This window comes from Petaurus breviceps, unplaced genomic scaffold (genome assembly GCF_028583685.1).
Source record: "Petaurus breviceps papuanus isolate PSGF00001 unplaced genomic scaffold, PetGlider_PUasm1.0 91041, whole genome shotgun sequence".
NCBI lineage: Eukaryota > Metazoa > Chordata > Mammalia > Diprotodontia > Petauridae > Petaurus > Petaurus breviceps.
Genome location: NW_027187400.1, coordinates 2710421 through 2723275, shown reverse-complemented (window position 1 = coordinate 2723275; position 12855 = coordinate 2710421). Strand labels below are relative to the sequence as shown.

General features: G+C 42.3%; 1 long non-coding RNA gene across 1 annotated transcript in view; it reads left to right on the top strand.

Annotated features, from left to right (window-relative positions):
• The window catches only part of LOC138153966 (uncharacterized), a 143536-nt gene extending 142837 nt beyond the window's left edge, over positions 1-699 (top strand). The window contains exon 3 of the long non-coding RNA XR_011166514.1: positions 587-699. This is a non-coding gene — a long non-coding RNA (uncharacterized lncRNA). The remainder of the gene's footprint in view (positions 1-586) is intronic.
• The last annotated feature ends 12156 nt before the right edge of the window (positions 700-12855 follow it).

The window sequence follows — 12855 nt, the reverse complement described above, 5'->3', positions numbered from 1 at the left end:
TCCCCCTTTGTCTCTCCCCTTTCCCCCCTCTACTATCTCAGCTAGGCTCTATTGAGTTTAGTTGCAGAACCCTGAAGGTGACTCATCTCCCTCCTTCCCCTCCCCACCTCAATATGAGTTTCAGAGTCACCCCTCTCTCCCCACAGATCCTTTTGGAACAAGGGAGACCAAAGGAGGACATGTTCTCTGTGCCCAACTTGGGGGTGGTGGTGATGGTGTCTTCCCTTTTCAAAGCAGAGGATTGATTCTTTCTAATAACGTGGACTCCCAGAGGACGAGTTCAGTGCCCACAGTCTAACTCACGAGCAGATACTAAAACCTGAGGCAGGCCTATTGCCTTCTCAGGCCTTGTTCCTGTTAAATGGGTCAGAGTATATGTCTGACTGTTGTGTGTACATGTGCATGTGTGTATGTATGTGTGCATGTGTTTGAGTGTGTGTGCACCCATGTATATGCATGTGAGTGTGTGTGTGTGTGTGTGTGTGTGTGAGCATACCTTCCTGCTCAGTTCTGGGAAAAGGGAGACCATGCAAAGTTTCTCACCAGTCCCCTCCAATCCCCTTCCTCCATCCTCCCTTCCTTGCAGGCTTCCTTTCAGGCACAGGCCCTTTTACTGGGCGAGATGCACCGCGAACCTGTCGCTGATCACATCTGGAAGCTGAGCCTAGATCTAAACAGAGGGGGTGCTGGACCTGGAGTCAAAAAGATGTGAGTTCAAATTCTATTTCATATACTTGCTGGCTGTGTGACCCTGGGCAAATAGTTTAGTCTCTCTGGGTCTTAGTTTTGTAATCTGTAAAACAGATTAAAAAATAACAATCTCCTAGGATACTTGTGAGAATCAATTGAGATGTTATAGGTAAAATAAACTTTAAAGCCTATAGACATATTATCAGTACCCTCAAAGGGCAGGGGCTACTTCCATTGCTGTCCTATGTGCCATCCCTCAAAATCCTGGTGGAAGCAGCCCCTTGTGTTCCTCTGTTGCTGCCCCTGGTTGAGTCTGGCCTTCAGGCCAGCGATTCCCCCGGATTCTCTGGGTCTGTGGGTCCAGCTGCCATCATCTTAGTGTGTGAGAATCACAGATTCTCAGAGCTGAAGAAGGGAGGAGTCTCCTGTAGCTTAACCTGTTCCTGAACTCAAATTCCCTCTATGTCATCTCTGAAAAATGGTCATGCAGGCTCTATTTGACAGTCTCTATGGATAGAAAAATCATCTCCCAAGGGAGCCTGTTTCCACTAGCTTTTGAGCAGCTAGGAGCATATGGATACAGCCTTGGACCTAGAGTCAGGAAGACGCGAGTTCAAATTTGGCCTTAAACCCTTCCCAGCTATGTGACCCTGGGCAAGTCACTTAACCTCTGTTTGCCTTAAGTTTCTGTAAAATGGAGATAATAATAGCACTTACTTCCCAGGATTATTTTGGGGGATCAAAGGACATAGTAAGTGCTATATAAATATTAGTTATTATTATTATTAATTGGGAATTTCCCCCTTACATTGAATTTAATTCTGCCTTTCTAAAACTACTATCCATTGCTCCTAGTGGGATGCGAATACAAAAATAGAGTCCCTGCTCTCAAGGAGCTTATATTCTAATAGGAATAGATTGCTCACATAAAGGAGTGGTTGACCAGCAGGGAAAATTTGGTCCTGAAATTTATTGGAGTGGTGAGTGGGGCTGTTGGGGAATAAATTGACAGGTCCTATTCAGGAACAATGACAGAGTTGATTTGATTGATGTTCCTTAGTTTCAGATTAGAATGAGGAGTAAGGCAAGAGGTTGGTGAATAGGCTGAGAAGGAGATGACCTAAGAGGACAGAGCAAAGCGCATCACAAGTGGGACTTCCTTGAAATAGTGGTCCAGGAAAGGCAGTCATTCATCATTCAGGAGAATGGGCCTATGGGGCCATATATTGTTGTTCAGTCATTTCAGCTTTGTCTGACTCTTCATGGCCCTTTGGGGTTTTCTTGCAGAGATGCTGGAGTGGTTAGCCATTTCCTTCTCTAACTCATTTTACAGATAAGAAAACTTAGGCCAACAAGTTGAAATGACTTGCCCAGGGTCACACAGCCATTTAAATCAATTTATCCAGTCCTAATTTCTCTGCTAACCTCGTCTCACATCTCTCACTGTCCATTGGACATCTCAAACTTGATGTACCATAAATATCTGAAACTCAACTTGTCCCAAATTGCACTCATTATCCTTCTATTGATCTCCTTCCCCAAACCTTCCCCTTTTCCTATCTTCCCTATTACTGTTGAGAGTATCACCATCCTCCCAATCATTTGGGCTCACAACCTAGGTGTCATCCTCAACTCTTCACTACCTCTCAACACCTATGCTTCCAAGTCCTGCATATTCTGCCTTCATAACATGTCTTGTATATGTCCCTTCTCTATCCTCTGACACTCATCACTCTGGTGCAGGCCTCCACCACCTCCTGCCTGGACTATTGAAATAGCCTGTTTGTGGGTCTGCTGGCTTCCAGTCCCTCATACTCTAGTCCATCTTCTGCCAAAGTGATCTCCTAAGTGAAGTCCTGACTATGTCACCCTGCCTCCCGCCCCTTGACTTAATAAACTCCAATGGTTCCTTATCATTTCCAGGAACAAGTTTAAATCCCTTGTCTGACATTCAAAGCCCTTCATACCCATCTATGCTGTGATCCAGTGACACAGGCCTCCTTGCTGTTCCTTGTACATGCTATTCTTTCTACTGACTGGGCATTTTCAATAGTAGTCACCTATGCCTGGAATGCTCTCCCTCCTCATTTATACTTCTTAGCTTCCTTCAAGTTCTTATGCAAATTTTATCTTCTACAGGAAGCTTTTTTTGATCTCCCTTAATTCTAGTGCCTTCCATTTTATGAACAAACAAGAGATAGAGAGGATCATGGGAAATATAATGGATAATTTTAATTACATGAAATTAAAAAGGCTTTGTGCAAACAAAACCAATGCAACCAAAATTAGAAAGAAAGAAGAAAACTGGGAAAATATTTTTAATAACAAATTTCTCTTATAAAGGCCTCAATTCTCAAATATGTTGGGAACTGAGTCAAATTTATAAAAATACAAGTTTCCCTCAATTGATAAATAGTTAATGGATATGAATAGGCAGTTTTCTGAAGAAGAAATTAAAGCTATCTATAGTCTATGTAAATGATGTACGAAATCACTATTGATTAGAGGAATACAAATTTGAACAGCTCGAAGGTACCACCTCACATGGCTAACATGACAGAAAAGGAAAATGACAAATGTTGGAGGGGATAGGGAAACTGTGTACCCTAATGCATTGTTGGTGAAGTTGTAAGCTAGTTAAGTCATTCTGGAGAACACTTTGGAACTATGTCCAAAGGGCTACAAAACTCTGCACACTCTTTGACCCAGTAATATTTCACTACTAGGTCTGTATCCCAAAAAGATCAAAGAGAGAAAGAAAAGGAGACATATGTACAAAAATATTTATAGCAGCTCCTTTTGTAGTGGCAGAGAATTGGAAATGGAGGGAATGCCTATCAATTGAGGAATGACTGAACAAGTTGTGGCATATGACTGTGATGGAGTACTATTGTGCTATGAGAAATGATAAGGGAGGTGGTTTCAGAAAAATATGGGAAGCTCTGTATGAATAGATTTAGAATGAATTGAGCAGAACCAGGAAAACATTGTACACTGTAATAGTAATATTGCAAGGGTGAAGGACTTAACTACTCAGATCAATGCAATGACCCAAGACAGTTCCAAAGGACTCATGATGAAAAATGTTATCTACCTCCAGAGGGAGAACTGATGAACTCTCAGTGCAAGCTGAAGTATAATTTTCTCACTTTATTTTTCTTTCCTTTTTTTGTTGCAACATGACTAATATGGAAACATGTTTTGCATGATTTCACATATATAATTATATCATATTGCTTGCCTTCTCAGTGGGTGGTAAAATGACTGGAGGGAGAGAATTTGGAATTCAAAATGTAAAAAAAAATCCTCAAACCTGTTATAATAAATAAATAATACATCAAAAACAAAAACAAAATTCTCGTGCCTTCTTTCTGTTAATTATTTCATATCTGTCCTGTATGTGACTTGTATATAGTTATTTGTATGCTGTCTCTGCCATTAGACTGTGAGGTCCTTGAGATCAGGGACCCTCTTTTGCCTTTCCTTGGATCCCCACTTCTTAGTAAAATGCTTGGCACATAGTAGCAACATATTGAATGTTGATTGACTAACACTTCCCTCTTAAAGTGACCTGTGATCTCCTAATTGCCAAATATAATGGTCCTTTTTCAATCTTCATCTCTCTTGAGGGCTATACTGAATTTAAAACTGTCAATTACCTTCTTCTCCTGGATACTCTCTCATTTTTAAGGTTGTCTTTTTTATTATCAAAGACAGATCTAATGATGCCCCCCCAACCCCACTTCTTCTCAATAAACTCTATTGACTCCCTATTGCTTCTAGGACCAAATAAAAACCCCTCTGTTTGGCATTTAGAGCCCTCAAAAACTTGGACATTTCCAGTCTTCTTACACATTATTTGTTTTCACACTCTATGATTTAGTTACACAGATCTACTGATACTAATCTTCACACACTATTCTCTTGTAAAGGTTGTGTTTACTATTTCTGCATTTTTACATTTACTTGTAATATTTTTATTCCCTAAAACAGGGTCAGATTTATAAAAGTTCCAAATGATGCTGCAAAATATACATTTTCCTTAGTATTACCATTTAGAAAATACTATAAATCTTTTAGCTCTAGTTTAGCCAACACTTTGTTCAAATCTATATTTTCCCTTTTGTTTATATTTCTGTTAGACTTATCCAAAATTGAGAGAGGGTCATTGAAATATACTGTTACTTTTGTATTATTGTCTGTGTATTCTTGTAGTTAATTTAATTTTTCCATTATAAATTTAGATGCTAATGACTTTGGAGCACTTAAGTTTAATGTTGATATTTGTTGCCTATAATTCCTTTCAACATAATGTCATTTCCTTGTTTATCCCTTTTTATGTTTTGAATGTTTGCCTTAACTTTGCCTGATATCATAATTTCAACTCTTGCTTCTTTAGATTCACTTGATGCATTATAAACTTTTTTTCCCAGTCCCTCATTTTTATTCTGTGTATGACTGTCTTTTTAAGTATGTGTGAAGTTTTTTTTGTAAACTGCAGATTGAAGATTGTTTTTATATCTTGTCTGTCACTTTTTTTCATTTTATTGGATTGTTCAGTTCATTCACATTTAAAGTTATGAGAGTTTGGTTTATTTTTCCTCTATCTGTCTTTAATTTTTTTTAAATTAGAATTTTTCTCTTTCCTCTGTAAACCCAGTACTTCATCTTTCCAGTTATTTGGCTTAGTCTGCTTTATGACAACCACATTCTGACTAGCTCTTTTCCCCTTACTCTCAAATCTTCTCTTTCCTCCCATCCTATTTGCTACTCTTTTCTCTAGTTTTTTAAGTTTTGTTTAACATATTAGTTTCTTTGCCTTTCTTCCTTTTATCTAGATATTTAACTCTTCCTCCCCTTTTTGTCTCAGTTAAGTAGTCAAATAAAATATTCCTTTTCTCTTCCTTCAAATCATTTTGTTTATTAGTGTTTTAAATTTCATTTTCTGTTCCTTTCTCTTAAAAGGATTTTTTTCATTTCCTTCATTATTTATCTCCCCCTTCCTTCTAGACCTTTATTTTTTGGTTCATGGCCCTTATACTTATTTAATCTTTCTTGAGTGTCTGTATTCTTCATAGAATTAAAGCTTCTAAGGAACCAGTTTTGGGTTCTCTCTTCTAAACAGTTTTTATGCATTGCCCTGTAGATCTTGGTCCTTTTCTGTTATGCCTCACCCTTACAGATGATTCCTACAGTTTATAGGCTATTGTTTCATGGTAAAAAAAAATTGTCTCGTGTTCATTATTAACTTTTGCCTTCTCCTTGTTCTTTTCTCTCCCCTCCCCCTATTTGCTACGAGATCTTCCTGGGTCCATGCCTTCCCACTCTCCACTGCCCCTAGGAGTTTGGATTCCCCTCCTGTTTTAGGATGAATAGTCTCTCTAAGCACAAAACTCCTATAAATTATACACAAAGTGTTAAGACTCCCACTTTCCTTTATATAATATCTCCCTTCTTTTATGGGAGCATTCATCAGTGGTATCACTAATACCCCTTTTCCTTCCTCATTTCGATCTCTCTTTGCCTCTTTACTCTTTCTTCTCTATGATCTCTCCCTGACTGAGACAACAGGAATTAGCTTCACTTCATTATTAACCTCTGACTTGATTAGGGCATGTCACAGAGTCCCCTCTATCTTCTTCATTTTTATGTGCCCTCCCATTCATTCTATAATCTGGTCCCACAAAAACCTTGATTCACTTATAGGCTGAGTATTGAGAGCTTTAATCCATGATGTTTCAGGTCTGTTTCTCCATCATCTCTTCTCTTTGTCTTCTGCTTTCAGCACCATCTCCTTTTAATCTCTTAATTGGTCTCTCTGTTGTTATTTTTTGGTGGTGATGTTCTTGGCAGCTATATTTCTTTACCTTTCTTGCATTTCTGTTTTCTGGGTCCTCACACATGATTCTTGTCTCATACCAATAACCTTCTCCCTTCTCCGTGCTTCCTCATAGAACCGTGCTTCCTCATAGAACCCCATCTTCCTTCAAGACTTAGCTCAAGTGTATGTCTTCTGCTGTCCTGCTCCTCCCCTCCTGCCCCAGCTCCCAGAACCTTCTCCTCAACAATCACTTTCCATTGATTTAGAATGCATTTGGATTTGGAGTCTGCAGACCTGGCTTTGATAGTAGTTATTCCACTTGCTAACTATGTGGCTTTGGGCTAGTCACTCTGCCTCAGCAGGCTTCAGTTTTCTCCTCTATAAAATAAGGGGATTGGGTTACATTATCTCTAAGACCCTTTCTGGTCCTAAATTCTAGGGGCTGATGACAGCAGTTAGTGCACAGGGAGATGGGGGTCGCTGATAGGGTGTACACACAGAATTCAGGGATGATGTACCCTCAAACCCCCTTCTAAGATGTTTGCAAATACCCAGAGTGCTTCTTAAATCTCATCACAGTCTCTGCATCCATGATTAGGGGTGTTGCAAATCAAATCAAGGAGATGGTAGACCCCCAAATTACATCAGGGAACCAAAAGTGGAGTTAATGTGAGTTAATTAATTGTGGCATGTCCTTGGGAATGAAGTCACAACAGAGGCGGTGGTGGTCTGCAGGGAGGATGGAAGAAGAGGCCCTCAAGAACCAGACCTTGTCAGTGTCTCCCTGGCCCTGTCTGGGCACAGCATGCCCTGATCAGCTGGTAGAAGTCCCCAGTTGGCTCAGTGGTTTTATTCCTCACTGTAAGGGAGTGACTCAGTAAATGACTTATCAGCTGGTCAGTCTCCTGGGAGTCTGGCCAGTGTGACTCAGCTCCCTAGAGCCTAACCACCAGACGCAAGCTTAGAGTTGAGGACCCACCAGACTCAGGTGGCTCCAGCCAAGGCCAGACAACTTATTAGGCCCAGCCCAAGCAGCTTCTGTGCTCCACGTCTCTGTCACTGTCTTTTTCTGTCTCTGTATCTATTTGGTCTCTTTCTTTCTACCTGTCTTGCTTTTTCCTCCTCCTGTTCTCACTTTCCCTCCTTCCCTTGATCCTCTTTCTTTCCCTTCCTCATCCTCTCCTTCCATTTCTTTCTTCTCTCTCTCCTTTCTTCCCTCCCTCCCTCTTTTTTCCTTCCTTCCTCCCTACTTTCTTCCTTCCCTCCCTCCCTCCTTCATTCCTTCGTGCCTTCCTTCTTTCTTTCTTTCCTTCCTTCCTTCCTCCTTCCCTCCCTTCCTTCCTCCCTTCCTTCCTTCCTCCCTCCCTCTTGCTATATTTCCCTTTCTCTCTTTCCCTCCTTGATTTCTCCTTTTTCTTTCTTTCTCTATCCTCTCTTGCTCCTTCCTTCACTTTTTCCTTCTCCCTTCTTTCTCTCTCTCTGCTTTTGAACAGGCATTATGGTGGACAGAGTAGTAAAAAAGTAGGTTCAAATCCCATTTCTTTCTCTTACTTGCAATATGATTATGGGGAAATCATCTCACCTCTCTGGGTCTCAGTTTTCTCATCTAAAAGATAGGGATAATAATACTGGTAGTGGCATTTCACAAGGTCATTGTGAGGATCAAATGAAATACCGTCTGTGAGCCTTCAAGCACAACACCAATGTCTGTTATGATTCTCCCTCCCAGACGCCCTCTCCACAGCTCCCTGAACTTTGCCAAGTCCCACCTCATGACCGCCATGGAAGGACGGCTTTCACAGGGCTGCCATGACCCTACTCAATGTGAACAGGCCTGCCACTGCTCCTCCTTCCCAGCACTGCTCCACCGGGATGTTAGAGGGGATATGGCCAACAAGATAGGCCCCTGTAGCTCGGCAGGTACATGCTTTCTGCCTTCGGAGATAAGGGCTTTGTTGAAGTCCAAGCTATCTGTTATTCTGCTGATAATGGGAGACAGATCACGATTACAATTCCCTTTGTTGTCAGCCTTCAGGGAAGGATGAGATGGAGACAGGGCCTAGAAATAACCACCTGCAGACCTCTCTTAGAATCCTAGAACGTCAGAGCCAGAAAGGATCTTCAGAATCATCTGATCTAGGGGCACAGTGAATAGAGCACTGACCCTGGAGTCAGGAGGAACGGAGTTCAAATCGGGCCTTAGACACTTAACACTTACTAGCTTTGTGACCTTGGGCAAGTCACTTAACCCCAATTATCCTGCATTCCCCCCTCCAAAAAAAGGAAAAAAAGACAATCATCTAATCTAGTCCCTCAATTCACTGAGGAAGAAAATGAGGTTCAAAGGAAAATGGTTTTTCCGAAGTCAAGTGAGTCAATGGCAGAACCAGGACTAAAACCCAGGTTTTTTCATTCTAGTGCCTTCCATCTATTATTTCCTATTTATTCTGTTTATAGCTTGCTTAGTATCTCTTTGCACATTTTCTTCCCCATTAGATTGTAAGTTCCTTGAGGGCAGGGACTGTCTTTTGGCCTCTTTTTGTAGCCCCATTGGCTTAGCATAGTACCTAGCACATAGTAAACATTCAATAAATGTTTATTGATTGGTAGATAGAGTCCCACTGCATCAGCTTGCCTTTCTTGACATGGGACAGGTGGGGAGACAGGACACCTATGGCAATCAGGTATTAACCCCAAGCATTAGCCCACATCTAATATTCAGATCTGACCCAAATTCCTTGAGGTTCCCTGAAGCTCTGTTTCCTTTGTTCAAAGTGAAGTAATGGTCTGAGTCTCCTCCCTAGGAAACTTTATGGCTCATCCTCCTATCTGCTAAATAGGAAGAATTGTCACAGAGAAGTGTTGGATTAGGGGCTAGAGAACCCAGGTTCAAATCATTTCCTCCTCATGTAGTCTTTGGCAAATTGCTTTGCTTGATTTAGTTACTGAATTAACTGGCATTGAAGAAGCACTTTCTCTGACCCAGGCACTCTGTGAAGCTTGGGACTGCATGAAGTCCAAGTCTGATCATGTCATTTCCCCCTCCTCCCCACATTTAATCAGCTGCTGTGGCTCCCTATTACTTCCAGAACATCTTTCTGTTGGGCTTTTAAAGCCCTTCGTAACCTGCCTCTTTCCTACCTTTCCCATCTTCTTCTGAGTTACTCCCCTCCCAGGTCTCTGCAATCTGTGACACTGGCTTCCATGCTGTTCTCTCCCTCCCAGCTCTCTGCATTTCCCCTGGCCATATCCCAGGCCTGGAATGTTCTCTCTTCTCACCTCCACCTCCTGGCTGCCTTCAAAATCCCATCTTCTACAGGAAGCCTTTTATGGACATCCTTAAGGCTAGCTCCCTCTCTCTGAGAAGGGGGGAGATCTACCCTGCGTATATCTCATTTATACAGACTTGTTTGCATGCTATCTCTTCCGTTAGACCATGAGTTCCTTGAGGTCAGGGACTGTTTTTTTTTTCTTTTCTTTGTAGTTTCAGGATTTATCATGGTGCCTGGCACAGAGTAGATACTTAATGAATAAATGTTGATTGATTAATAAGGTATGCTATATCTTATATTAAAATTAAATTATATTATTGTATTATGTATCTTATCCTCATGGTATGATGAAAAGAAAACTGTATGTGGTGTCCGGTTTCAAGATCTCACAGCCTGTGTTACAATGGGAAAGTCCTCTTTTTCTGGGCCTCAGTTTCTCTCTTTGCAAAATAAGGGGGATGGATATAGTGACCTAAGGTCCCTTCTGGCTCGGAATCCTATTAATCATTCTGTGAATGGTCTCTGTGTGTGTCCATGTGTGTGGTGTGTGTCTATGTGTGTTGTGTGTCTATGTGTGTGATGTGTGTCTGTGTGTTGTGTGTCTTGTGTGTGTTGTGTGTCTATGGGTGTGTTGTGTGTCTGTGTGTGTTATGTGTCTATGTGTGTTGTGTCTGCGTGTATTGTGTGTGGTGTGTGTCTATGTGTGTGGTGTGTGTGGGTTTGGGGGGAGGGGGCACACCAAGAGCCAGGTCTCAGGGCTCCTTCTCTCCCTCTGCTCTCCCGCTAAACCCAGAGTGCATCACCAAGGCGTCCTGGCTCTTCGCTCCCTCTCTCCCTCTCTTGCCAATCGCAAGCATACAACTGCTGCAAACGTCTCAAAGCAAACACCTCTCCTACTCACTTCCTCGTCTCACACGAACACACAAACACAACGTGCTCTCTCTGCAGTCTCCTTCCGCGCCGCTGACTCCCAGCTCCCAGTCCCATCTCTGCAGCCCCCGGAGGCAGCTTCCTGCAGCTTCTAAACACCCCCTGTGCAATTGTAAACATCGCCACCCCGTAGGGGCTCCCAGGCTCCGGAGGAGACTCGAGAGGGAAGGCAATCGTCTTTTGACAAGGCACATCTGTGACTCACTTTCCCCCTCTCAATCAAGCGGCGGCTGAGTCCCTGATGGTTCGGAATAATAACAGAAACTTGGAAACATTGACAAGTGCGCAAAGTGCCCTAGCATAGGACTTTGGTTGTTTCTCCCAGTAGGTTTGTGGCAGTAGATATTACAGATATTATTATCTACATTTGTCATTTGGAGAAACTGAGGCTCAAGCTAAATCGATTATCCACAGTTATACGATAAATATATCTATCTGCACACATGTATATATGTGCATGTGTATATACACATATGCATTCATATAGACATGTGTATATAGTGTTAATGCAAATATATGCATATGTATATCCCATACACAACACACACACACACATTCAATTGTGTTTGACTCTTGGTGACCCTGTAGACCATATCACGACAATGTCGTCCATGGGATTTCTTGGAAAGGATACTGGAGGGGTTTGCCATTTCCTTCTCCAGCAGATTAAGGCAGGTAGAGTTAAATGACTTGCCCAGGGTCACACAGTCAGCACGTGTCTGAGGTTGGATTTGAACTCAAGTCTTTCTGACTCCAGGATCACTGCTTTATCCACTGAACAGTCTAGCTGCCTCCACATACATCTACATCCACGCACACATATGTATACACACATATCTATTTATCAGGGAGGTTACTGCCAACAGCAGTCACAAATTTCCTATTAACCTTCTCAGGGTATGCAACCCCTGAAATGTAACATTCATCCAGAGTAATTAAAATCTATACTATATTGACATGAATATATAATATATAAACATATCTCACATATATACATGCATACACACAAATGTATATATAGTTTCAGTAGTGTCTGCCTCTTCCTAATCCCAGTTGAGGTTTTCGTGGGAGAGATACTGGAATAGTTTGCCTTTTCCTTCTCCAGCTCATTTTTCACAAATGAGAAACTGAGGCAGTTAAGTGACTTGCCTATGGGGTCACATAGCTAGCTAGTAGGTGTCTGAGGTCAGATTTGAACTCGGGTCTTGCTGATTTCAGGCCCAGTGCTCTATCCACCCAACCTCCTAGCTACCCTAGAATTGACTCACTGACAGCTAATTGGGAAATTGGGGAAGGGGGAAATAGTCCATGAACCTGAGGGGTAGTCAGGAGACCATGGTCTAGGTGAAGGTTCTCCTAAGCTTTTAGTCGGACTTAAGCCCCGAGATTTAATCAAAGGATTTTGGCCCGTCCCTTTTCAGACTTCCCGTCCAGCAGCCTGGGGTGGGGGTTGGGAGGTGGTGTTAAGGCTTTTCTACTACCCAGCAGCCTCTTCCATCAATGAACCCTGAGCTGTCTGGACAAGGGGTCTCTGTGGGTTGAGCTTGCTAAGTCATATTCTTCTAGAAAAGGGAACAGCTTGGGTGTTCAGTGTTGATGCAGAAACTTTGGCACTGTCTTGGTGAAATTGTTCATTTTCCCTGCAGGGTGTTAAGAAGGCTACGTCCGGGCCCCAGGCTGCTCACTCGCATAATAATAGGTCTAGCACATTCAGCCGGCCTTTCCCTAACGGGGCTGCAGACTCGCTGATTTGCTACCCAATTATCATCCTGCAGAGTTAAGTAAAATAAAAAGTTCAAAATGACCAACTCCAGCCTCTCAGAGACACTAATCTACATTATTAGGCTCCATATTTATTTTTACTACTTGGAAGTCAACAACCTTGTGATTTAGCTACTGCACTCATTTCTAGAGGTAGCTTGTGGAGGGCTGGGCCCAAGAGGGCTAGACAAGAGCCAGGAGACCTGGGTTCAAGAGCCAGGGCTGCAGCTAGTTAGGTGTTAGAGTCAGTTGTCGAATATCAGGCCAGCAAGCTGCTTCCCTCCTCTGGGTCTCAGTTTCTGGAAAATGATGAGATTTGGATGAGATGACTTTTAAGGCCCCTCCCAGCCCTGACATTCCATGTTCCAAGGCCCCTCCCAG